At 39.2% G+C, this 27,282-nt stretch overlaps 1 protein-coding gene across 13 annotated transcripts in view; it reads right to left on the bottom strand.

The window, feature by feature from the left end:
• Positions 1 to 366: 366 nt before the first annotated feature.
• LOC309441175 (uncharacterized protein) overlaps positions 367 to 27,282 on the bottom strand; it is a 262,238-nt gene continuing 235,322 nt past the window's right edge. For 10 of the 13 annotated variants that reach the window (XR_014184330.1, XR_014184331.1, XR_014184332.1 and 7 more), the window contains one exon: positions 23,127 to 26,092. The gene's annotated coding sequence lies outside the window, so the exon portion shown is untranslated. Of the gene's footprint in view, positions 2,693 to 13,752; positions 13,802 to 21,003; positions 21,072 to 23,126; positions 26,093 to 27,282 lie in introns of those variants that run through there. The other 3 variants (XR_014184329.1, XM_082055665.1, XR_014184337.1) reach the window with 3 other exon arrangements.

The following is a 27,282-nucleotide window of genomic DNA, read 5'->3' as shown; positions in this document are numbered from 1 at the left end:
GAAGGGCCCAGTCCAGTCCCTTTTCTGAAGTGGGGGTGTGCACTCACATGGTCCATCTGTTCAGAGTCACAGAAAAATCCAAGGGAGGTTGCAGGAAGAGTAAGAAACTCCTTACTGGTCCCACTAAAATAGGCTTCGGTATCCTTTCACTGAGGCTCTATTATGTCTCATTATTTCAGTTATTCCAAACCATTATTTAACCAATTTTTATCATTTTAACATTGTAAATTTGCATACCATTCTTGAATCAAAATTCAAGAATTTATCTGGTCCACAGTCAGAACTGAAGTACAGATTATGTCTCACCACAGTTAGGGACACGCTTCTGTTTCTGTGTCAGCCAAATCAACGCTCAGACATCCAAGATAGAAACCAAAGAATTTATTTATATCAGTCAGCGATCCAACAGAGAGTTAACACAGGCTACTTACAATAATATATTTATCTGTATAGGGTTTTTTAAAAAATATATGTATATAGAATTACATTACATTTTACACATATATATATATGATACATGCATCTCTTAAAGTCAAGTCAAACCTGTCATCAGCTGATTGCTGAACACAGATATATTACTTTTTAGCACACTTGCCCAGAAGAGAATCTGCACTAGGGAGTACCGGTGTACAAGCACAGTGTATTTTGTATTTTGGTAGAAGATTACCTCACCTCCCTCCATTTCCTCTAAAATCTTGGTAGAAGAGGAAATTAAGGGAGACAAACCGAACTGTGATGTTTAGGGAGTCCCTCAATTCTACCTGTCACAGTTTTAAGCCTGCTCGGGGCCTCAGGGGAGTCTGACTGTTCTTACTCCTCCTCTGCCAACCAGACAGTAACGGCCCACTGCTTTTATTCATTACCCTGAATGTAATGCACTAAATTTAACAAGTAACACACTCAGCGGGAATTTATTGGCCTTTTGCAGCATGATTGCAAGTTAGGATATGGATATGGATTCCAATTACTGCTGACACCCAGATAAGAGGAACAAAGCCTATATATGATTGTTATTAATCAAAGGTGATATCTGGTATTACGAAGAAAAGAAAAACAAACCAAGAATAATTTAAAAATACTTAACTAAGTATTTTTTCCTATCAAAATGTCAGTTGTTCCAAATAAAATTGTGATGGTATTTTCTAGCTAGGAATAATAAAAAGGACAGCATATTATTAAAAAAATGGCCAGGAAGAAAATGTAAATAACAACAATTTTTTATTATAAAATGACATACAGAAAATTCACATCCCAGGAGAGGTAATATACTGTGAAAATCCTAAAATAAAAACACGTATATGTTCACAGCTATAGCAGTATAATGATCAATAAGCAAAATAAAAATTCTCAGTAATATATTCCAGAGAGCTGAGATTCATATTCATCTGACAGTATTAAAAGATGGGATAGGAAGAAATTAATTTTTCTTGTTCACATCTGGAGTTTAAATAGGTACAATATGAAATGGGCAAAGAACAAGCCAAAGACCACTGCATCAAAATTCCAGAAACCAGCAGATGTGAAACACATGTATATCTCTCCCAAACCTCTCCCGGGTGAGTGCAGAACTGACTTCTTAGCTACATGTGATTGCATTCATTTCATAACACTGCAACTCACAGCATATTAAATACTACGGACATTCAGCACAGTAAGAGGCAAAGAAATCAGATTCATAGGGTTTAGAATTGCTGTTCAGCTTGGACGTAGAAGATGAAAATCCTTTCCAAGCTATCCAAACCATTAAGGTCAGCAGAGTAGGACCAGAGAGCTCTGTGAAGTTTCTCATTACACTACTCCCGGTATTCAGGTTGAGCACATCAGATGAATGATATTTTCTGGTAACAATACTATTCCCATTCTGAACCATAAGCAGGATGGATTACTTTTCAAAACCAGTGGGTTAAAAAAAGATGAAAATTTCGGAAAAGACATAATAGCACAATTTGCTTGAAATTCAGTGAGTCTGCTATTCACAGACAGGCTACCTCATGTGCCTACAGATACGACTTCTCCATTAGTTCAAAACTTAAACAGAAAAGGAGAAAATGATGTTTCATACCACACCAGCCTTTCCCAGCCCAACCGTAAGACTCTTTCCTGCTTCTTGGGAACCTATACCCTGTGTGCTGTTTCCCAGTCCCCTCAGTATTGGAAAAGCCAATGTAATTGCCCACTGGGAGCAGAAATGACACCAGCAGTGACAAACCATGATGAACTTTTCAGTGAGACTCCAGAAAGGAATCTGATGCAATAACTTGGAGACTAAACTTAAAAGAACTTTGACAATTCTCCTGTCCTTAATTGAGACTTTATTCTACAAGACATTATCATGCTGCCTGCATAAGACATAGTATATGTAGAAAACTTACTGCATATGTAACTTGTGTTAACCTGCCTTTTCTGCGATACTTTCTCTCACCCGTGAAAAGCAAGAGACCAGTTTGCTGATGTGGGGGATCATATTTTTCACCTGTCTTGTGAAGAAAAATGCCATAAGCAGATCAGTGGTAATGCCTTACATATACAACATAGATAAAAATACAAGTTATAAAGATTTACACATCTCATCAAATAAAGAGGGGAGACATTTTAATTTTAATGAAGGCAATTACTTAGTGAAACAGCAAAGAAGTCATGTTTTCTTACCTTGTTTTTGCCATTTTACCTGGTATATGAAAACGTTTTGAGACTGGGTACGGCAGGATAAAGAAAATAATAAATAGAGAAGAATAACATAGTTTTAGAAAAAAATTACTTTTTAAACAGACCTTATACACATCATATATTATATATATATGGTATTTGTGATACTGTAAGATATTACTGAGAAATATTTTATTACATATATACATGATTTCAAACTGAGAAATATTTGAGTTGGTGATGCAGCCGTGGGTATCAAAGAGATCTTTTATTTTTATTAATATCTCTAGCATTTACTTGCAACGTGTTAAGTTTGTCACTGAGGCAAAAACTGAAGCATCTAGTTTTGATCCATCAAAGCATGCAGATACACATGTAACTTTAAGTATGAGACTAGTGCTCACCAGGGCTTTGTAAATAAAATACACCAGTTTCCAAACATGGGTTTTAGAGAGATTTGGACCCAAAAAGAAGGGTTACTTTTCTAGTCCTCTAGTTAAAATGCATGCTGGCTGTTACAGTCCTTGCTCACAGTAAAATAAAAACACAGAAGATCTATTTCTGTGATTAGGTACACGTTGTTTTGTAGAGAACATGAAACAAATCCTGTTTCCTCATATTGCAACTAGATGCTTATAAGAGAAAAAAAACCCTGAGAGATGGCTATTGTAGCTTAACAGTATTGCAACAAATGTTAAACCTCCAGCCTTTTGTTCTCAAATGTTAATGGCAAAAAAAAACCACCACAAAAAAACCCCCAAACCAAACCACACACATACAAAACAAACAAACAAACAAAAATACACAAAAAAACCCAACAACCTCTTCTGTAAAAGATTACAATTTAAAATGGTAATGATACATTTGTCTCAAGAGGATTGGTATTCTGTCTGCAAATCAATGGTGAAACGATTGAGAGAAAAATCACAGCTGAATGCATAAAATCCTGGGAACAAAGAATGGTACCTGCATACAGGAGACAGCTGGCAATACCCATCAACGGACAGAGAAATGCATTTCTCTTTATTCTGGCAAATACAAAGACTTGACAATTCTGGTAGTTTCTGCTATATGTGACACAATTTCAGTTTACGGCACACTCTCAAGAAAGATACTGTGTCCTCCATTTTTTTTGCTACTGCATCCCCTGGATATATATTAGATCCAGACTCTCATGATTGGAATAAAATCACTGAAATGTGGATCAGGTTGATAACTTTAATGCAAAATATTCTCTTCCTTTTTTTTTTTTTTTGGTCTGAATTTCTCACAATGGTTTTAACACACTAATCCTTAAAAATCATTTAAGCAAGAAGAAGAGGAGAAGGCATCACATTGGAAGGGAATAATTTCATGCCTCAGATGTGTTGTGAAGCATGAGAACGAAGGATGAGTGACTTCAGTCACCTGAGAAGTGCAATGATTTCCAGAAATGCACTGCCTAAAGTATCTTATTGCTATTACTGCATGGAAATTATTTTAGAAAAGGTCACACCCATGGGAATTATTAGATATGAGTGATTAAGGCCTGAACCCAGCCTGCAAGATGCCACCATGGGAAAGCCCCAATTTCCCCTTCATCTGCATGATGCTTCTGCCCAACTCCATCCCTCAGAGCAGCCATCGTCTTCCTGGGCTTGAGAGCACCAAAGAAGTGAAGGTCTGTGCCCCACCAGCACACAGGCTGGAGACGGTGGTGCTCAATGGGTCGGAGTCCAGTTTAAGCTGGGAACAAATACTTCAAATTTTATTATTAGTTTTGTTGGAGCTTTTATCACCGTTTTGTTTCTTTTACAAGGAAAAATGACTTCCACTCAGCAGAGCTGAAACAAAATCATGTCTTATTTACACAGGCTTCGTATTTAATAACAAAGAGGTATCAGAAAGCCTGTGAAAACAAAACTTTAAAAAACCCCATCCTTCATTACATGGATAACAGGCTGCAGTTCAGTTTGCTGATGCATCATCTCATGGATTCTATTATGGCATGTTATTAACCATTGAATGGAAACAATAGTTTGATTTTGGGAAAAATAATCATTTTTCTTTTGAAAAAAAAATGGAACCATAGCTAGTTTTTAAAGTTATATGAAGAATCTAAAGTTAAATCTTTAAAGATCACACTGTCATTCTTGGGTAGGCTATATATTTAAGTATATAGCATATATATATAATTTAACAATACTAGATACTCTAACAAGCTTTTCTTCCTTATTCACATCAATTTATTAATTACATCATGCTTGACCATTACTTTCAGGAGAGTTTACTTTAATTCTATGATACTATTTTTTTTCCACTTGCCTGATAATCAAAGAAAAGAAAAAAAGGCTAATTTGAAATTTGAAGCACTGATGGAAAAAAAAAATAAGTAGTTTCTGATTTAAAATCAGTATATTTTGTACTACTGCTACTCTGTTATGGATCTGAGGAACTGATCCAAGTATCTGAAGCAGTTTCAACTTTGCTGTCACAATGAAATATTTAAATTAAGGGACTTATTTTTGCTCCCCTTGAATTACTATTCAGAGTACCTCAGAAGGATAAAAAGCAATAAGAAATCAAAAGGATGAGGCATACTTGAGGAAGTATTCTCACAGCCCACTCAAGATACATAACTAAGACATGATTCCATGTACCTAAGTTTAGCAGCCAACAACCACCACAGAGGCAATATGTAGAGGCAGGTTCTGTCAGAGAGTAGTAAAGAACATTTAATTAGGATGTCTAAATTTAGGAGGTGCAAAGACTCCCACCATTTCCAGCCACATTGTACTGAAATCTTTTATCAGTAAAAACAAACATTCGCAGGAATGTCACAAAATAAAATTTGGGGTGTTTGGGGGTTTTGTTTTGTTTTGGCTTTTATTTCCATTTATTTTTTCATTCGTAGACATGCTGTAAATGGTGGGTGGGGATGAGTTTTAAACAGCAAAGAAAGGCTCACATTCAAGATAAATTTACAAGACATTTACTGATTGCCAGAATGCAAGAAATGCCATAATTTACTCCTCCAACTTGAACTTTGTTTCTGTTGTTCGATTTTTAGCAATTGTTCTGGGAACAAACAGAAGCGTGTTGGTCTCAGCACCTGAGAGTAGGTGAGATCCTGCAAGTCTTTGTCTTTCACATTAGAGAGCGTCAGCTATGGAAGGATTTTGGGGTCTGGAAAGGACTTGACAGCTTTGCATCCTCTGGAAGAGACTAATTTGCTGCCAGGTGTGGTAGACAGTATATATTGTGGTGGGTAGTGAGCTTAATTACCTACAAGAAGGGCTCTTGGTTTAAGAATTCAAGCTGCTCAAGCCGGAAACCATGAAATGGCAACAATGCAATCTTCATGCTCATTTGTGGGTTCTTTTTTTTGTTTGTTTTGGGTTTTTTGGTTTCCTTTTCCTTTTTTTTTTTTTTTTTTTTTTAATTCCCTTCCACCGCCATCACCTTGTGAGCTGGTTTGCATGCCTTCATTTGCAAATGTTGTTGGGACAATGTCAGGTTGCTCTAGGCCAAACATTCAAATTTCTTATCTATATTTTATAAAACTTAATCCCACTGGCAATATTTGCTTGATTTCTCTAGTGGTTCCAATGAAAACAGTGTTTCATTTGGCTTTAAACTGTGATCACAGATGAAACATTACATGACCATGCCAGGATATGAGGGCCAGACATCAAAACCAACTCTAAGCAAAAACTAAAACTACTTAGTCTGCTTATTGGTTATAAAATCCGGAAAACAAACAAACAAACACCCCCCCCCCAAAAAAAAAAAAAATAAACAACCAACCAAACAACAACAACAAAAGACCAACAAAAACAGTAATAACCCTAAAAATAATCATAAAAATTGATACACAAAATCTTTTCAGTGATATATATTTATAATGGAAAATGTTCCCTCACCATGCTGGGTAGTAACTTCATTATTTTTTTTTTAATTAAGTAATATACCACTGATTTTTTGCAAAATGCTGCTGATGTGGAATCAACCATCTTCTCAGCTCAGAGCTGCAGGGTCCCAGATGTGGCAATGTTCATTAAAACCCAGCAGCTGGATAATTTATCATCCATCCAGCAAGTGGAGTTTCACATCTCTCTTCTGTAATTCAAGGGGGACCTTCCTCTCCAGCCCACTCCCACTCCGAGTTTAACCCTTCAGCAAAACTTTTACACTATCATTCTGAGGGCGTCTAATCCACACTAAATATGCTAATCAAGAAATAACTCGAGGGCCTTTTTTGATCATTTTGGTTATCCGTATATGCTAAATCCCAAGCTTTCAGTGTTATCTTGGTCGAGAAGTCACTGTCTCTGCTCTATGAAATGCCATTTGCTTTGTCCTGTGTAATAGGCAAGTTTTAAACATATTATTTTTTATCAACAAACACAGGCAGGGAGATTAGCTCGGAAGCACATTCCATACAGGCAAGACAGATGCCCCGTCTGAAAACTTTGACCTTCCAATTGGGAGACATCACCACAAATAATTTGGTGGGGAAGGAGGGGGAAGGGAAGCTGAGGAAAAGTGTCCATTCTGCCAGCATCTACATCCGCATGTCTGTAGCATGCACAGAGAATGCCCCAGATGTGAGAAGCCTGTGATGGATATGATGGAAGCCTATCAATTTTTGCAGCTAGCCTCTATTTTTTTTTTTTTTTTATGGTGAGATTCCCCAGAAAGAAGAGTGTCAATTGGAAACCCAGATGGGGTGAGTCCCAGCAACACGATGGTGTGCACTGCCAGAGAGTCAGTGACGAGCCGTAGCCCCAGAGAATCAGATACAGGACTCCTACACAAATGGCCTTGTGCTTCTCTGGAATGCCCTCTGAGATATGTGGGCGTTGGGAGAGAAACCTCCCTGGCTCTTTTCAGGGTAGGAAAAACCTGCCTCATCCCATGGACAAATTAAGGAAATATCTGCTGGTGAAATTTCCCTTTGACCGATACCTTTTATTGCAGATCTTTCCAGAGACAGAAAAGGGGTTTATGCCCTGGCCTGAAATTGCTAAAACTGTAAGACCATGTTACGCTGCATACAAACGCTAGAAAAGAGCACATTTGGGAACTGTGCTGAAGAAAATGGTGGATCTTCCTCCTTCTCCGGACTTATTATGTGAGCTCAAGGGTCCGTTTGATGAGATGCTGAGCTGTCTGCACCCACCCCGGGCCTGGATGCTGGGGGCTGATGGGCACCAGTAGCAGGTGTCCAGCACCCCCCGGGCAGGCCCCCCCCCCATTCTCCCAGGGGAGAAAAGGAAAATCAAGGAGTTACACATGGGAACAACACAGTGGTTCCTCCCAGCTTTGCTCCCTCACTGCAGGTTCCAGCCAAAGATGGGGTCCTGTGCGCTAAAACAGAACTCTCGTAAATATTTCATATTCCTGAGACAAGCAAAAAATGCCTGCCGCCACCCTTTACATTTCTATTATTGAAAGGGTCACTAATCAAGCAGTGAACTTACCTTTCTGAAAAAAATCTACATACCAGACAATCAATATTCAGCCTGTGCTAGCAATACCCTTTCCCCTGCCCGCCCAGTGAGCGAATGCCAGCCAGGCTGTCTCCCTCCTCGCGGGGGATTAGCACAGCCTGGGCAACGAGCCCCTAGGACTCACGGGGGTGTGCTGTGTCCAACACCCCCCAGAAAGCGTTTGCAATCACTGCCATAGGTATGGTAGAGGCGAGACTGGGAAGGGTTAAAGTTTTGTCTGTGACACTGAAATTGAGGCCAGCTGTAGGTCATATTCACGTCCCAGTCACAGGAAAATGAACCTGTGAGACAGAACCTAATTATCTGCTAAACCAAAAGCCAGTCTCAGTTCAATAACTTACGACAGAGCTGGCAGCCAGATATAGCGTTGCCATGGTAACGGAAAAAAAAAAATCCGCTGCAGTAGAGAACAAGAAGGAAAAGAAGGAGACTGTAACCCTAAATATGCTGTAGCCATTTGATCTTAGACAAGTGGATATGTCTAAAGAGCCAGATTGCTACAACTGTCTATCCACTTTAATATCCTCTATAATTACTGAAATGAAAAATGCAATTACAGTGTGCTCCGAGCTAAAAAAAAACAGGAGTAACTGGCTAACTGGGAATTAATTTTAGAGGGAACAATATCGGCTTCTTTCCCCTCTCAACACACATGAACTGAGAAGTACGTGTGGGCTCGAGAGCAGAGGCGCCTGCTTCCCCCTAGTCCAAAATCACTGCATGCCAATGAAAACCTTGGTTTTCCCTATCATCCTTCCCCTCCTCCATCTTCTACCATCCACAAGCCACTACACACAAGGGAAAAGTTTTGTAGAGCAAAACACTAAATATCTCACTTTGGAGACCCTAATGTCTGAACTCTGTGAAGTCATGGGTGACATGAGTTTAAAGCTGTGTGTAGAAGGTCCCAAGCATGGTCCCTTACATGAGACACACAACAGATCCCAGGGCACCAAAATGGACCCAATGTTTCTTGGAGTCACGGGACAAGGGATTCCATAGTCCCAGCATACTGATAGTTGGAGCTAAGCATGGCTCTAGCATCACCAGCATTGGATGTGGGGCTTTTCCCAGTGGAACCCCCAGCAGCAAAACAAAGGACACCGTCCACAGATGGCTGTGGACTGCCACCACCCTGCTCTACCAGACTGCTTGGCGCAACCACAAAAAGTTCACAAAAAATCAGACACAAGCACTTACCAAATACAAAACCAAATGTGTGTTTTGAAATAAATCTTCAAAAAGTTGTATATGCATATATATATATATATATATGTGCTTATATTGCTTACTGCTGTGAGGACCACAAAACCAATGTGTAATCATTTTGGTCAGAGATGTGGATTTGATATCAAAAAGATCAGCAGTGATTTCATGAAAGAATATACGTCTGTTTTTGTGTGTGCATGTTAAAGACAGATATTTTAAATGCAATATCATGGTTAGAAAAATACAATTAAACACATTTCGGTCAGCACTTCTGTATAGGTGTTTCTAGCTGCCAGAGCTATCCGTGTTATCCAGAGCAGCTTGCTGAACAGCGAGACTTCAGCCCCCCAGATGCTAGAAACTGCACGGTTTCAGACACTCACATAGGCATGCTATTCAGACTCAAAAGGTTCTTGCCATTACTAATTTTATGAGAGACTTCTAAAAAAATTATAGTATTCCAGGGGATTAGGATAGCAAAATCATTTTCAGCCTGAGAGTGTGATTAGGCAATATTATGGTCCTCATATTTTTACCCTGCCCAGGCTTTTTTTCTTCTAACTGGGTAAGTGAAGTCCAGATTTGGCAGTTCTTTTTCAGAAAAAGCTCTCATTCTAGTAATAATGCTGTCTGAACAAGTAATACTCGTTTAGGTGTGGTGCCTTCTGAAGTGGGTTATGTATCAATTGCTACTGCACAGTGCTGTATCCGTAATGAAAACAATGAAATTTCATTGAGGAATATGAGTATGTTACCAGTATTCTGGCAGTATTCTGTATTCTACTTTTTTTTCCTTTTTAGTTAAACAAACAAACAAACAAGAAAAAGACAAAAAAAAACCCAACCAACCAAACACAACAACAAACAAAACACCAAAACCAGAAAACCAACACAAAACCCACAAAACTCTACAGGCAACAGATTATGTAGATCTCAATATCTCCATATTGTTTGAGACTAGCATCCTGATCTTGTAAATACATACCATTAGTGCCTAGTCCAGTGAGCAGCTCGACTGAGGTGGTAGAAGTGTCTGGTATCTATAGAGAAATTGAGAGTGACCTTTCTATACATGCACAGGTTTTGTTAGTGGTAACATAGATCAAAGGGGGACCGTGGCATTATTTTCAATGAGCCAGCCTGACACTTGGCATCAGTGAGGTCTGCTAAAGTCAGTGGGCCTGAACCTGATTATGCTGGTCATGAATTTGGCCTCATTTTCATCAGAGAAAATATAAATGACCTTGTGCTTTTCCTTTGTTGAGCTCCGTATTCCTGAAATGTTAGTAACTCGCTTTTCAACCAGTCAAAGAATGTGCTGAGTCTTTTCAAATTGTGGAAAGGATTTTTAGGGAAATGTCTTCTGTAACTGCTGGAAATTGGCTTTAATGCACTGATTTTCAGCTTTCAAGGATCTAACACATTAAACTGATAAGTCATTTTTGAAAGAAATTTTCTAACAGTGCCTCTGAATCTTTGCTACAAAGAATGTACACACAGGAAATTCAGAGGCATGCAAACAATGCAAAAGAAGAGAAAAACTGTTGGGAAAGGGTAACATTCAATTCAGCAAAAGGGAAAGAAATTCTGCCTGCACTTTAAAAAAGTGAAACAAAAAAATACCCTGATCTTCACACATGGGATAACAAACAAAAACCTTGACTTTTGCTACTCAAAGGCATTTGTTTCCCATCTGAGCCTGCAGACACTCTGAGACAGTATTTCCCAAAAGGTGGACTGTCCTTTCCTTCTCAGTTATGTGGATCTGCTGAGGAAAGATGGGCTCACACAGGGGCCGGAGCAAAGGAGATCCCCAGTGTGGGTTTGGGTACGGCTGTGCTTCTGACATGGCCACTGTCACGACTGGAGCTTTTTTGCAAAAGGAAGCAACCACCCTCACCTGCGACGCCAGCGGCATATTTATCACTAACAAATCCCTAGACCGTACACTTTAAACTGCTCGTGGCAGCTGTGAAAAGGGTAAACTAGAGTACTGACATAGTATTTGTTTACACAGCTGAAATCCAAATGCGTGCCTCAGTTGGTCTTCTGACATTTATAGAAAATGGTAGGAAAAACCAATTAATCAAAAATGAGAGCACAATTGTGTCATGGCAAAAACATTAGAGGCAGCAATGGATTAAAGAGTCTATCTTTTAACATCAACATTAAAATATGAAGAAATTTAAAAATGAGAAATTGTGATCTGTTATAGCAGTAACAGTAGTCAAATGCTGTCTTGCATCTGTGTATGAAACTCTGGCTTACATAAACCTTAGCTACACACAAGCACCCACTGATGTATTTTACAATTCTGTGCTTTTATCCAGCTTCCCCCTGAAAATATAAACTCTAAAAATGAAACTGGTTGTGATAGCTACACTGGCATATTTTAAGGGAGATAAATTTCAAAACAAAATATGTAGTTTGTGAAGTTCATGAGGGTCCAATGGAACAAGACAGGTAACAGAGGAGTCAGTTTCCTATGTGTAGGTGTCTGTTGCCCTTTATGAGGCTGGCAGGTACGTCACACAGTCCCTATGGACTTGCAGTCTTCTGGAGTGGCAGCAGTAGGATGTCCTAAGGCAAATGGCATGAGACATCTATAGCTTCTTCATATTTTCTAAACATTTCTCTTGACTTATGCCTCCTCCAAAGTCCCAAGTACTGAATTTAGCAGTCACTATCACTATGACGAGTAAGCTTTAGTGGTTCTAACACGTGACTGTACAAAAACTAGGTGTGAGCCCTAGAAGACGTGTCCCTCAGACAGAGCTTGTCAAGTCCTGCACTCCACGGATGCTCACAGAGCTGAGTGGAGCAATACCCCACACCGCTCCAGAAGATTCAGTGGCCTGGGCTTGGTGTTGCACCAACCACCCTGCAACATAGCCAGATTAGAGCTGTGCATTGGGCACAATGGCTACCCAGGCCATTTGTTTTCTGACCTGACTATAAAGCAGAGAGCTTGCCTTTCCACTGTACTGTGTAGTTATATATCCCAGCATCGAATAGGGAGAAAGTGCTGTCACCCTTATTTTGCACAGTTTAAATGATTAGGCAAAGTGGGTAGCAATGGAGTTGTTGCCTACTTTGCCTTAGTCATACTGGGTGAACTGGTTTTTCTTACACAGATTTGTCACCACTGTGCTGAGCAACTAACATTAAACTCAAAGTTTCTCACTATGCAGTCAGGTTTGAAAGAAATACCAAGTAACCATATGAATCCATTTTGATTAGCCTCATCAGCAACATTCTATTATCTCTTAATAAACTGGTATTATACAGCAGAGTAGCTTTACTTGATCTAATCCTCCTAAAATCATCACTTAACTAGATGTTAAAATTTGGTTATGAACTAAGAACTCAATGACCATCTTGAAAATAGGGACTGTGAATTACTTCAGATAGTCTTTAGTAAAATCACACAATTTACAAATTGTGAGGCTATAGTTGCTTTAAAAAGCTCACATGCAGTCCAAAAAAGTTGCTATATTAAAAGCTAAAAATCTCTGTTTAAACTAAACAGTGAATATTTAAACTCCCGTTCCATTAAGAATACACCAGGATAATTTTGAACTGTGAAATAATACACAGTGAGTCCACTTGATTTGTTTCTATTTTCATTGCAGTTTTTAGGTTCTGAGCATACTAACTAAATATTATATTTCTTTGCTTAAATCTAAACATAACCTTTAAGTGTGTTAATAGAGATGATTTAAAGTCCTTTTCTGGAGCTAGTATTCTACTTTGATTCAGTCTTCAATGTAAACTTTTCATCTTGCTCTTGAAACCTGTGACTCGGTAGGTATGATGTTCCGACAAGGGCTGCTATGGTGAGAAATGCCTTCCAGCATGCATTACACTGTCCCCTATGCAGTTTGGGGATATGTTAAGTACAAAAGGATCAAGCTCATAGCATGGAGCTTTTCAGAAGTAGAAATAATTTAAGGAAGTGTTTTGCAAGAATGGTGGCCACTCTTCAAAACATTTAAATTTGATGATGACATTTTAGCAGCTGAAGTCAATGACAAAAGCTCCCCTTGACTTTAACAAGGCCAGAGCGTTCCTTTATGGAAACTACAAGGCTGCAAGATTACCCTATCTTCCAGGGCATGATTTCCACTGATAAAAACAGTTGTGAGAACATCACAGTGTCAAATGTAACAGTTCTGATCTAATCCACCTTAAAATCTCTCCATTGTATGGAACAGTGTGAGGCTGGAAAAGTTTGCCAATAACCTATATGTATCAGGAAAAAACAGTGGTGTTGGGTAAAATCTGCCGTATAACTGCGCATTACAAATTCTACCTGTCAAGAAAACAGTTAGAGAAAGCAAGTTAAGTGAGCATAATGATGCAGGTTGCATAGAGGTGTTGTGCCTTAGAAGTCCAAGCAAACCACTTACACAGGGCTCCAACATTTTCTCGATCTTCCTCAGTCACAAATGAACCTGCAGAACATGGAGATATTTGTAATCAAGAAAATATACCATTTTTATGATAAGCAAAAAGCTTCACGCAACTAAAGGAGAAGTAATTAAACAAATGCCCAGAGGAAAGGAAAAAATTCTACCAAGAGTGCTTAAATAGGTTGGTACCACCTATTAGTCACTGCATTGCAGTCTGCAGGACACAGGGAAACACAGCAGAGAAGTATCACTATGCTTGTCCTGATCTTATCCTTTTCCCTGGACATGTACTAGTGGCTATTGTCAGAGAGAAAATATTCTGGGCTAGATGCTAGCTATGTGCTGGGTTGCTAACATTTCTTTCCACACCAGCACCCTGCCTTTTGCTGCTCCTTCAGACGTGCTGCGATAAAGCCAAAGGGCAGTGTCTAGACGGCACAGAGTTATGGCCTTTGAAAGTCATTTGATGCACTAGGTCTGTGTTATACATGCATAGTTTTAATGAGGTTCTTACAGTTTTTTCAGGAGTATGGTGCAGCAGGCAAGAGAGACAGAAAGAGAGAAAAATCCTTACCTTTGATTTCACACCTGTTGCTATAGACACGGCTACATATTTCACACCGTCCTGTTTAAGAGGCTTAAACATGGAATGACCATCAAACATTTTTAATCCTCTGTACACAGGGGACATTTTTCCTTTTACAGCTTTACACGGGAGAGTAACTGTTGTCAAATTTAGGTACAGCTTACTCATTTACCTTAGATTCTCATATATGCATTACATTATACTTCCTGCCCCGCCTTTTTAACCAAAATGTCCTCCAGATTGTTTTGTTTTGCCAAGTAAGAAAACTGAAATTTTGCGGGGTGTAGTAGCTCCTCATGTAACAGCTGGAAAAAATATTTCAGGATCATATTTGGCCCTTCAGTCACTGAAGGTCTGATGCCACCTCAAAGCCTTCAGCTGGGGCAGTGGCTACATGTACTACCTCATCTGTGACATGAAGGAGCTGCTCCCACAGCCAGCCCTCCTTCAAAATGTGCTATATATCAGACAGCTGGACCAAGGCAAGTTTTGGATTGTATTTACTTACGTTTGCTAGTGCAACAGTACCGTGGGTGCTACAGTTAGTAAGTTCATTACCCTCCCTCCTTGAAGGGGGATACCTTGCCTATACAGTACATTCTTACAGATCAGGCCAAATAAAAAATAATTAAAAAAGAAACTTTGATTTCATTCTCATGGGGTTTCTTTTTCTGTATTCAAATAATACAAATTGCAGAGATTTTTAGACATTCTGGCCCCTTTTGGGTGCAGGAATGCAGTTACAAGCATGAAAATTGGTTGTGCAATAGGAAGTGCTGGGGTACCAGCACTGCCACCCCACTGAACCACCCCAGAGGTGTTCACGTCCAGGGGAGCAGGGCTGCGAGATCACACATGTAGAGCTGGGCCTCTTCTTCCACCCTTCCAAGCGCAGGCGAGCTACTGCCTGTGGAGGTGGTAAAAGGCTGAGGTAGCTGGAGTTGCACAGTCAGCCAAAGGAGCTGTGCCTACCACCTTCAACAGGCTGGCAGAAAAGGGAGTTTCTTTGCTATGGCTATGTGGAACCAGGTCCCATGCTGCATTGCTTACAAACTCATATTTCTGTGATTTTAAACTGTACAGAGGAAATGAAAGTCGTCGAATGACACAACTAATCCTTTATCAGGTTCATGAAAATTACAAATAATACACAAAAAAGACCAAGACCAGATTTGGAGCAGTATCCCAAGATTTGTGAAATGAAATTGATTTCCATTCAAATCAGGTCTTTTACTCTTCTTGAAAATGTCAAGGTGTCAGCCTTGGCCATTACCAGACTGCAATTTATAGTTGAGACAAAGCGAAAATACTCAGGTGACTGTCTGGGAGAGTACTGCTGTGTCTGGAAAGGCTACAGAAGACAGCCACCTCCTTTCTTAACCAACTCGCATTGCTTATCTAAGATCAGTCTTCCCACACCCCTCCTCCCCAAACCCTTGATAGAAAAATGATAAAACATATAGGCTTGAAGATTTACTGAGATCAGACAAATAAGCCTTGTGAAGGGAGTAGGTTACAGAACTTTGGAGAAACACATTAAAAATAATCCTTTAGCTAGCTATATCCTAGCTGTTTGGATGAATACCTGTAAAATGTGAGACTGATTGCCTGGTTTCAACACATGGGTATGTTTTAATCCATCTGTAGGATCTATTTCTGTAACTTGAGCATACTAGAAGCACAGAAAATGCTGAAACCAAGTAAGTTTTCAAATAGTAAGAATAATACAGCTGCTGTCACTTCATTCTGAAATTAAACATGGCTTATTCAATAAATAGATTAATGGAGGTTAAAAATTACCTGGCTAATATTTAATCAAACACTGATGAGCTAATTTTGTTATTTCTCCCATTGACATACAATTTTGCTTCAATAAAGGCAACAGAAATACTTAACAGTTTAGGTGCCAAACTCCTACTAATTTTAGCTGGAATTAGGCACCTTCAAGTAGCTCAGACAAGGCTTTTTTCAAATTTATTTCTCTCTTTATTCCTTCAGCTATACTCGTGGTCTCAGTATACTGGAGTGAAAGACAGTAAACAAGATATATGAGTAAGTCAAAAAAAGAAAAGAGGAATTACTAACACAACTAATAATATCTTCCCTGACATCAGATCACTCATTCTGGTATTACTATTTGCAGGTGATAATGACAAAATAGGAAAGGTTCAAACAAGAGCAAGCAACATGACCTGATCTTCCCCAAAAATCTAACTTACAGTAAGACAGTGAAGACAATCTCATTAGTTTTTCAATGAAAATGCTAAGAGTTGAAAGCAAATGACCATTTAAATTGTCAGGAAAAGATTCAGTAGCTGGAAGCTGATGCTGAACAAATTCCAATTGGAAATAAAGCCTCTGTTTTTAATAGTGATGCAATAGACTACTGGGACACTGTTGCTGGGTTATTATGGATCGTCTGCCATCCCAAATCCTAAATATACACTCTAACCAAACAGAAATTGTTGGTGTTGGTGTGGGAGTTGCATGGTGAATGCTTTGGCATGTTTTATGGGGGAAGTCAGACTAGATGATCAAGTTTGCCTTGGCACTTGGCATGTGATATTTCTGCTACGTGTATGAGACACAAGGGGGAAGGACAAGGACGGGGGGAAAGAAGGAGGAGATGCCTGGCTGTCTTCTTTGCCTAGTGCTTGTAAGGGGCAAGCCTTGTGTCGTACCATGCTTCCCATTTCAGTGAACCACAGATGGTACCTAGAAGCAGAGAGCATATAGGATGGCATTCAGCCACAGGTTTTACTACAGGGCAGGAGAGTCTCCAAGTCTCCTGAGAAGACTACTGCAGATACTAAGGTCTTCCATCTCTTCATAATCTGAGATGGATGACAGCTGAAGGATTTTTTGGCCATGGTAAAATCATACAGAATTGAGATGCACTTGAGACTGCCTTACAGATAAATGTTTTTTTTACTACTAGCTATTGCAGAAGATCATTAGGAACATTCAAAATATTAATCTGAAAAATAATAAATGTGGATGCCAAAAGGAAGTTGAAGAGTCTCGCTGGAGCCTAGATGAGCACTAGGATGTGAGATGCCCTAGCTTTTTCAGATGTTCTCCTCTCTCTTCCCAACCACAGCAGTAAGTTATTGCGAACACCCAAAGAACAAACAGTACAAAGAGGGCTGTAAAAGAAATGTATAGAATGTCCCCTCACGCTACTTCGGTAAATCATGGCCTCCTACCAGCCACTAAATGCTTTGCTAGTATTTGCGTTACGCTGTTGTCTCAGAGCTCTAACCAAAGTCAAGGTCCCATCATGCCAGTCACTGTGCTCCCAGTTACTGAGTGGTGGTGCCTACACGGAATAGCCCACAGTCTGCCTGGACAACAGAGAGCAAGTGCCAGGGAAGGAAAGTAAAGGTTTACTCTCTGAAACAGAGCTCAAGGGAATTGTCTGTGTTCATGCTAGTGTGCCAGGAAGGGACCTTAAATCTTTAGCCATCAATGCAGGAAAGCAGAGCACGTAGGCGGCAGTTTGGAAACATTTGAAAGGTTTTAAAAAGCATTAGCTATTGCATGTAGTAATTTTAATTTCCCACTAGCATTTAGGGAATGATTACCAAATTTCAAAAAGCCATACTGCAACCTTTGGAATTTATTAACTCATAAAAGCCTACCAAACTTCAATATTCAGACACTGGCAACACCCACAAAAAAACTAGTCCTCTCAGTCAGTCAGGAGAGGCTTCCAACATTGCATTGGTAACCTATTTAACACCTGTTTTAAACGTCCAGCCAGGATTTTAGAACTGGGTGTCTCAATGACTCCTAAAACATCGATATTTTGACCATACTCCTCTATTTCAGAAAGAGGCACAAGCTTGAGAATTCATATTCGAAATAATATGCCAACACAATAAACACCAGAAAAGCATAATCTCCTAGGTTTATTTAAAATCTAACAGTAAATTTAAGTCCCTGAATACTCCAGTATGTGTATATAAATACACCAGCAGGAGCTATAAGCACTGTGTATCCTCAGACTTGTGAGAAATCTTCCCAGCGGAGAGATGAACCCTCCACTTGCAGCAAAAAGCTGTAAATCGCACCACAAAATGGCAGCACCGGCCATTTCACACACCAGACTTGCTAAAAGCTGATGGCCGCGCTGCTGGGGCCGCAGGAGGGTACAGAGGCGGAGGTGCGGTGCACAGGCAGTGTTGTGCCCAGATTCGGCTGGGGCTGGCTGCCCACAGGACACCAAGCACCATGAGCCTGCTGCAAGGGAACATGGAGCCAGAACTGCCCAGCTGTCTCCTGCGTGCCCGAAGCAGAACTTGCCCCCTCAAGGATAAGGACCGATCGTCAAAACTTCTGGAAATGGGAAACCGAGTAAATGCCGGTGGCAAATATTTCATGCACATCACTAGCAGAGACTGCCTCTGCTGAAGAGAGCAGCAGAAAGTTATTCCATACCCCCTGCTACCCGAGTCACAGTTGTTAAGTTGGATGTTCTACAGATGATCCGCTCTTCTGAATGTGTGGCTATCAGGGCTATCATGCCACTCTTTGGGAGAAAATGATCAAGAAGAAGAGTTTTTTCTGGAAAACTGCAACTAGTAACCTAATATATAACCTCTGACCACTGGTGTTTTTTCTGAACAGGGCCGAGGGAGGGGATGCAGGTTCTGCAAAAAGTTACAGGTAGGATCAATTTATATGTCCTTCATGTTCAGGATGAAGAACCACCATGGAGACAAATGCAAAAAGTGGGAGGAAGGACAACTCAAACTCTTCGGAGAACGAAGCAGGTATCTTGGAGAGTCTTACTGTGAGGCTGTGGAACAGGCTGAAGCAAATATAATAGTTGATTAGCATGGTGGAAGAGGAGAGAGGTCACAGCTACTCTCTAATAATATTGTGGTTCTATTTCACAGAATACCTTTATCAGAAAAAAACCACAACTAATTCACCTAATACTCTGGCATCCTTATACCAACATTTAGACATATTTTATAATTAGAGAGAACTAGAAATCATGAGAAAGTCCCACAATCAAACTTATTTATAGACACAAAGTTGTTTCCTTCACATCAAAGGCAGTTTACAGAGGACAGAGAGCGCAGAGGAACAGACAGTGAACCATGAAGACTTTTCCACTGCTAACTGTGTCACTAATATGAAAATCATTGTATAAATTGGATAAACTAGGTTTAGTTCTTTATGCATTGAAGATACTCTCTTCATCTGATTTACCTTTATCTGATGGAGATGCTTTGAGTAAAGGGATGTATTATGAAGAAATATATTCTGTGAGGAAAGACTTGAGTTTGAAATTAAATCCTGTGCTAAACTTTTCAAGAAGTATCTACCTTCACCGAACTCTTTTCATGGCCCTGCTTATTCCTACTTTAAACTTCTCACTTATTGTACTTTAAGCTCCATCAGTGAATGTAAATGGGGTTTCACTATACGTTTAGAGCATTGAAGCATTCTTTGTTACAGTTCCCACCCTGCCGTATTATGTGAGCTCTGCCACGGAAGTCCAGCAGTCGGTTTGTTTTCTGCTATTAATAAAAGAACCCACTTTTCCCCACTTCTTTGAAGAAGTTGAAAGGGCTACATGTTAGAGGGGGAGGTGGTGGGGAACAGACTGTGGTGTAATCCCCAAACGCAAATGCTGTCCAGATTAGAAACCTCCCCGAAGAAAATTTACAAATGCTAAGACTGTGCTTTTTGTGTGATGAACACTAAAGCAATAACTTAGCCACATACTGGGTCCTGCCTAATGCTTAAGGAGCCTGCTAGGTGAAAGGAATTAAATGAAAAAATAAATCTTCCAGTTGGCTCTGTGCCGGTGCCGTCCAACCCTTTCAGTATCCACTGACTTACTAGTGCGACTGTTTTCATACGCATTTAATCACTGAGGTATCTTCATATAATACTTAGGAATCTGTTAAAATAGAATTAAAAAAAACCCAAACCAAACCAAAACACAAATGGGATTTACACATTGCCAGTTCTTTTACGTAGCCCAGGAAAAGCTTAATTAAAGGGGTGGGACATGTCTCTGCTGAATAGCTGTTTTTCCTTCATACCTTCCCATGCATGACACGCACACATCCAAGAAAAGAAGTTGGGGGGGTGGTGTGGTGGTGGTAGTGGAAGAAAACCACCCAGAACCAAGACTACCGGCCCTAAACTACTCAGCACATCCTTGTCGATTTGCTTGGCCATTTAAATAAATCAATATGCTCCTTGTAGAGAATCACAGCCCCACTGTAACAGCTAGCATGTAGAAGAAAAGTACAGAATATTATCTTTTTCCCTATAGGATACTCATATTATTCAAACTATCAGTACCATGTCTAGTTTATTGTACAATTACAACTAATTCTTAACTCCTAAATAAGCAGGAATAGGAGTAAAAATTGCAATCCTGACAACCTAGCAGATATATTTTAGTCTATAATCAACTGGTTGATTCTGTGATTAATTTTAAATCCTACTTAATAGCTTAAAGATGTTTATAAAGATGAAATCATTTTATCAGTGTTAATCTTAATAATCTTATGTTCACTTACTCTCTAAGGCTTCCATAGTTCATCCACCTGTTGCTACTTAGGCACTGCACATAAAGCATAGCTTTACACACCAATTAATATAGCCAGATTCTGGTCAGAATATAACTCACCAGGTAGGAGTAACTCTAATGTTGCCAAGGAATGGAACGATGCAGCATCCAACAAACTCTGAAGATGCCTATTATAATCACCAAACTGAAAAAATTTAACAAGGTGAGAAATGTCTCAGATACGTTGTTTGGACAAAAATACTTTAAATGAACGTAACAAACTAAATCTAGTTTTAACTGAGCAACACAGTTTCAGCTGCCATTTTTATAGGATTACAGATTTTTTTTTCCATTACATGTATCTATCTGAGTACCTAGCTCTAGATATCAGACAGCACTTGGTCTTTTTTTTTTTTCTCCTTGTGGGTTACATTCTGTTCCTGAGAGGAGATGACTGTTTTTCAGTGTGAAATTAAGTACCCAGTCAGAAATTGAACATAACCATCACATGGGCAAATCAAAATGATGGCTACATTTACAGCCTACAGAAATTTTTCCTGCACTGCATATTAACACACTGAAAATGTTGTGTTAGCTAATCATGAATGTGCCGATTTTCATTACCCATGGAAATGCATAACATCTTCTGTTAAACTTCATTGATATTTTTCATCAAATGAATAGAGCAATGTTCTGAAATGTGATAATTGTAGATTCTTCTAACACAACTTCAAGTAAAATATTCTTTCCTCTAATTCCAACAGTAATTAACTTGGATTGGAATTCCCTTGACTCATGTAACAGTCTTCAGCACAGTATTAATGGGTCCTAGTATTTGTATGGTTTGAAAAGAAATCCTGTCCCATATATGTAACATTATATTAAGGTGCTAATGACTTTCAGGTAAATGAAAATAATTGATCGAATCACGCCAGCTTAAGCCATAAGCTTTTTTTTTTTTTTTTTTGTTTAGGTTTAAAATGAAATGGTATCTTGTTGAAACTTCGAATGCTTCAAAAGTAAAGCTCTGGAAAATTGTTGCATCTCCCATGAAGACTAAAAATTAAAGTAGACAATTATCATAATAATAACCTAATTGTATATGGCAGACAAAAGAGAAGCTAATACTTCCCTCTGCTTTTTGACTGATGTTTTGTTGGGCTGTAGCTAAACAGCACTTTAAGTTGACAGTAAATTAGCAAACAATATGAGGGAGGAAAAAAGAAAGAAAATCATGCAGGGGTTAAGATGTTTATGTAAAACAGTGATTTTCCTTTTTAAAATTAAAACGTACAAATAAGCTGGTGTCAGAGACTAGGTGATCCTTCATTTCCACCGCATTGAGCAGGCTCACATCAGCAGCAGACAGCCGTTAATATATGCGTCTGGCTCAGTCTGGTCTACCAACTAGGAATTCATCGAATTGTTAATATCATTCCTTTTTTGTATGCACCACGCATCATTTTCACTCTCTCTCTCTCCTTCCTCCCCCTTTGCAAGAGCTTGTGTTTTGGTTTTTTGTTTTTGTTGTAGCACAAGCTGATTACTCCGAAATCACATATTAAATAGTATTTAAAAGCATTCTGGACAGAAACAACATAAAGCCATACAGAAATGAGAATATATTGAAATTCTGTATATATATATGTAAGCATAGTATACCAAGGATGATGCTTTCTGTTTATTTGTGCTAATAGAGACAGCTTTCATGTACTGTCAATGTGTAAATAAGACTGCTTTCTGCGTGGTGTCTGTAAGCATTGTCACGTAGTCCCAGGACAAGGAAACATCTTGGTGGGAATCCTGCCCAAGTGAAGAGCGGGATTCTCCCTCCCCTCCATCCATCTCTGCCCCACCACAAGGACCTCAATGTCTACCAGAGGTTGGTTTTGCTGTGTTGAAACTGGGGAAGAAGAGGGAGGAGGGGAAAAGGAAGGCAGCATACCAACTTTTTCATTTCTATGGCAAGGGGCAGCAGTGAGTACAATGGGCAGAGAAGGGTCAATGGAGTTATCCTAATTCAGGTAGCAATGCAGGGGCAGTACAGCGTATTTATTGCTTTTGCTGTAGCATCAAGCAAGCCAGGTAGGGCTTTCAAATGATTCATTTTCTCCTTGCTCTCACTGCAGAGCTAAGCATACTTGAAATCTTCACAGTGACAGAGACAGATGTTTGACACTAAAGTTTCACCTCCATTGTACATACAGTGTTAAATGCAAAATGAATCCAGAGTGCTGAATGTGAACCATCCACATTCAAGTACATTTTACTGATTCAGAAAAAAAAAAAAAGAAAGCAATGAAAATCTTTAATATGTACAGATGTGTGCATCGTATATCTGATCAAATCTATAAGGATTTTTATTTTGATAAATACTACACATAATTTAATTTGTATGCTGACGTGCTTATACCTACACACAATACAGTTTTATCCTATTACATGGCTTGAATGAAAAGAATACCTGTTCATCTGATCAGTATCTTAGACAGTTTTAAATATGGAAAACTATTGCACACAATACATGTCACTTGCCACCAAAGCGCTTCGTGATTGTAGCTGGGTATGTTCAGATCTACTTTTAAAATATTGCTTAACTGGAAGTCAATGTTGAATAACACGTCTGTGTTAAAAAATTACCTCTGTGTCTGAATGTTTGCAAGTAGCTCTTTTGAGTCTTCTTAGCATGTGGGATTGACAGTTTATGAAGGAAAGAATTGCATATTTACAGGAACTGTATCATCACTGTAATTGCTAAGGCAATATTTTTATGACTATTTAAAGACTAATTATATCTTGAGCAACTTGAAAACTACGCACAGCGCATAGTTTCTGTCTCTTAAGAAAACAAGACAACAAGAAAAAAGTATTATACTAACAGATAAGAACAATTTATTTTAACAATAGTGTTGATGCTTACAACAAAACACAATTCCTCCCACACAAGTGGAAAAAATATACTGCAGCCAAAATACCACTTCTGAGCTGAACAAATAGTTTAGATGCCTGATCTGTGTGAAGCCTTTGTCTCAGTAAGTCTGATGTACCAAGAAGGTCCTGCAGCATCTTGGGTTAGACACAGAAAATAGAGAAAAATTACTCAGAACTAACCTGCCTATAAAATATTAAGAAATATCAATAAAATTATGTGTTGTAGATCAGAAGTTCAAGACTAATGAACAGTGCAGAATCACTTGTGTGCTTGTGAATCTTTCTATGCAAAGTCAGGGAAGTACTTAACACAAGGGACAACCTAAAGGACACTCTGTTTTTGTTAGAGATGGAGAAAATGCAAAAAGAGATGGAGAGGCTGCAAGTTGAGTCCGGTGCTTAGAGGATTGCCGACTCAGTTTAAATTGAACATGTACAAGAAATGTGATTTTGTGTGCAAAGTGATTCAAACTCTGTAACATGATTTTTACACCCGTATTTTCTATCAGATTAAAATGTAAATTCCATGGGAGAATATTTTAAATGCGTATTGTGTTCTCACTTAGACAAAGAAAAATGATGGCAACTAACTACAAAATAATCTTTGTCCCGTGTTACAGGAAAAGCTAAGCAACAGTTTTCCTGTAGACTGAAATCATTATTCAAACAACAATAGAATGAATGTTTTCTAGGCCTCAAACAGCAGTGTTTATGCTTTATGTTTTAAAACTTAATACTGTAACAATACAGCTGAAAACATACTTTGTGGTAATTATCAGAATTGCCTATAATAATATTATTATTATCATTTAAAGCCTTTTGTATATTTTAGTATCTGTTTTGAGTTTGAGTTGTGTCTGGGTTTTTTTTTAGAGGTGCAAACTGGCATTCAGTTTAAATTGTAATTCTCAGTGTTACATGGCATCTAGTCCAGTTTTCTAAACATACAAATATTTAACATCCTAATGTTGCACAATGGATAACAGGTTTTATTTGTTTGTTTGTTAGGTATATTTTCCTTTTTTCCCTTCCAGACAAGGAAAGTTCCTTTGGTTTTCTAAATTCTGCAGAGAAACAATCACAGTCCAAAGCTGCTGGTTCCCCTCCGCCTAGGTCCCAAGAGCCTGACTTGTGATTGTTGCTAAAAAACCTCACAAGTTAGGGTCTCAGGGACTAGGAAAAGTCCGATATGATCCAGTAGAATTCGTCTTCCAATAAACTGAATTGCTTAGTAGTCATAATCGCTGTCAGTAAAACTTTCACTGCTATTGTTTAAAAAAAAAGAAAGGAAAAAAAAAAAGAGAAAACAAAACCCAAACAAACCCAAAAAACAATGTCACCCCCCAAATCAACAAGCCCTCCTTCCCCCCAAATAAACAAACTACAGTTTCAAGTAGGGGGCAGAAAAGATCAAATAAGCAGGCAAGACACATACATACATTCGAACAATGTATCAGCTGACTGAACAGACTTTTCTTAGAGTATCGTCCTTAACTTTTGAAAAGAAAAACCAGAGAACACAGGAAAAAAATCTTCACTGCCTCATCTTGCAAGTAGCCATATTATACTGCATCAGAGGGAAGCATCTAAAAATGGGTTAAATTCTGCTTCCAGCAGATTTGTACAGTAACAATTTTAGTCGAGGTCCCTTAATGCCTGAAGAAGGATTAAATGCTTGTTAAGGGGTTTCTAATTGAAATCTTTCCCCATTATACTTTTAGTCCTACAGTTCAGGTGGGCCCTGGGTTACCGAGTACTTTAAACCCATTCATGATGCCAGGATAACCTTTGGGCGTGTATTCACTTTTTGCCTCTTCCCCACGTTCAACATTTAATCCTTCTACAGACTGCTAGCAAAAGCCTCTTCCTTTCCAATGGCAAAACTGGCTTTCGCTCCATAAGCTGTAGAAAACATTGCCATGCAGAGATGGTTGTCACTTGAACCAGATTACTCAAAGCACACATAACTTTCAAATACTGTCGATACAGTAAGAAGAAATGCTCAGATTCCCTGAATAATTTCGCTCTGAAGCCGAACATTTTAATGGCACGACCACAATCCTGAATTACTTTCGCATTCATTCTCCTCCGATCTTTAGCCTTGTTTGCAGAATGAAAAAGAAAATTTCTGCTTTAGGGACGGGATCCACCGTGGCTTTTTTTAAATTTTTTTTCCTTCATCTGAGCCCAGAGCAAAAGAAACAGCAGCCATAAAGGTCCTAGCCACTGGAGCAGAATCTGGCATAGAAAACTCAATGCTCTTCAGGAAGCCGTTCAGCTTTAAAAAGGAAAAAAAGAGAAGAGAGGGGGAAGAATTAGAATCTCTGCTGGTCGAACAGGTGAATCATCCATTTACAAGAAAGCTGTACAGAATGCTCTGCTGAAGAAAAGATTTGCCAGTGCCCCCCCACCCCCACCCCTGCCCTTCACCCTCCCCTCCAGAATGATACTTCAGATTTCAGAACATTTTGGATCATTTAAAATATTATTTCAGCTGATGATATAATGCAACATTATATAAGAGCCGTTTCTTTGTCACTGTGCACCATTCAATCAGTTATGCCTCAGACACAAAATAGTTAAACGAAACAAAATATATATATGAGAGAGATATATATGTATAGCAGTCTCTAGATTTCATTCAATCTCTTTTTTTTAAAGCTGATCATGATTTAACAAACAATTTTGACCACAGCTTTCAAATCAATAATTAGAATGAAAAATCTCTCCCCTCTATAAATATGACATTAACATAATTATACCACCCCCATCGCATAGACCCATCCTCTTTAGGGAATACATCTGATGCTCTGAAGATGGAAATCAGTCAGATTTTTAGTTGCTCTCAAACGTACCTTTGCTTCTCACTGACTGACTGGCTTTACCTTCCATGCACACACGCGGTCACTAGCACACGCACACACACACATGCGCACAAACACACACACACACGCACACGCACAGAAAGGCACGGCAAAGCGGCGGATGCTGACTCAGAGCAGTTGTGTGTGGAGGGGGTGGTATCGGCTGGTATTTTCACTGCACTCATCATTAACATTAACTCACTCTCTAGCATCCACCCTCTCCCAGACCTGCTGGACTGCAGCATTTGCATGACGCTGTCACTCTAGCCCTTGTGGGTCAGATGTTGGAAGAAAAAAAAAGAAAAAAGCCTCAAGGCTCTCATAAGGAATGCCTTCATTTCTTCCAAAGGGTCCCTCTTCTTATTTTTCCACCTTTCTACTTCCTCTGTTGCTGTGTCTCAGTTGTTTGACATCTTTCCGGAAGAAAATGTCTTGAGCTGCAATAAGCCAGTAGTCAGTCGGTCCTCCCCTCACCTCACACTCCTATTCCCACCCCCTTTTTTTCCTAATCAATAAGACAGATCTCCAAATGCAGTTGTGAAAACAGGCTCTGACACACAGACTTTCATCCTCAATCCTCTGCCTCAGGAATAGCAGGCAACCC

This window comes from Streptopelia decaocto (assembly GCF_964273445.1).
Source record: "Streptopelia decaocto genome assembly, chromosome: 1".
Lineage (NCBI taxonomy): Eukaryota > Metazoa > Chordata > Aves > Columbiformes > Columbidae > Streptopelia > Streptopelia decaocto.
This window is presented reverse-complemented; position numbering and strand designations above follow the sequence as displayed.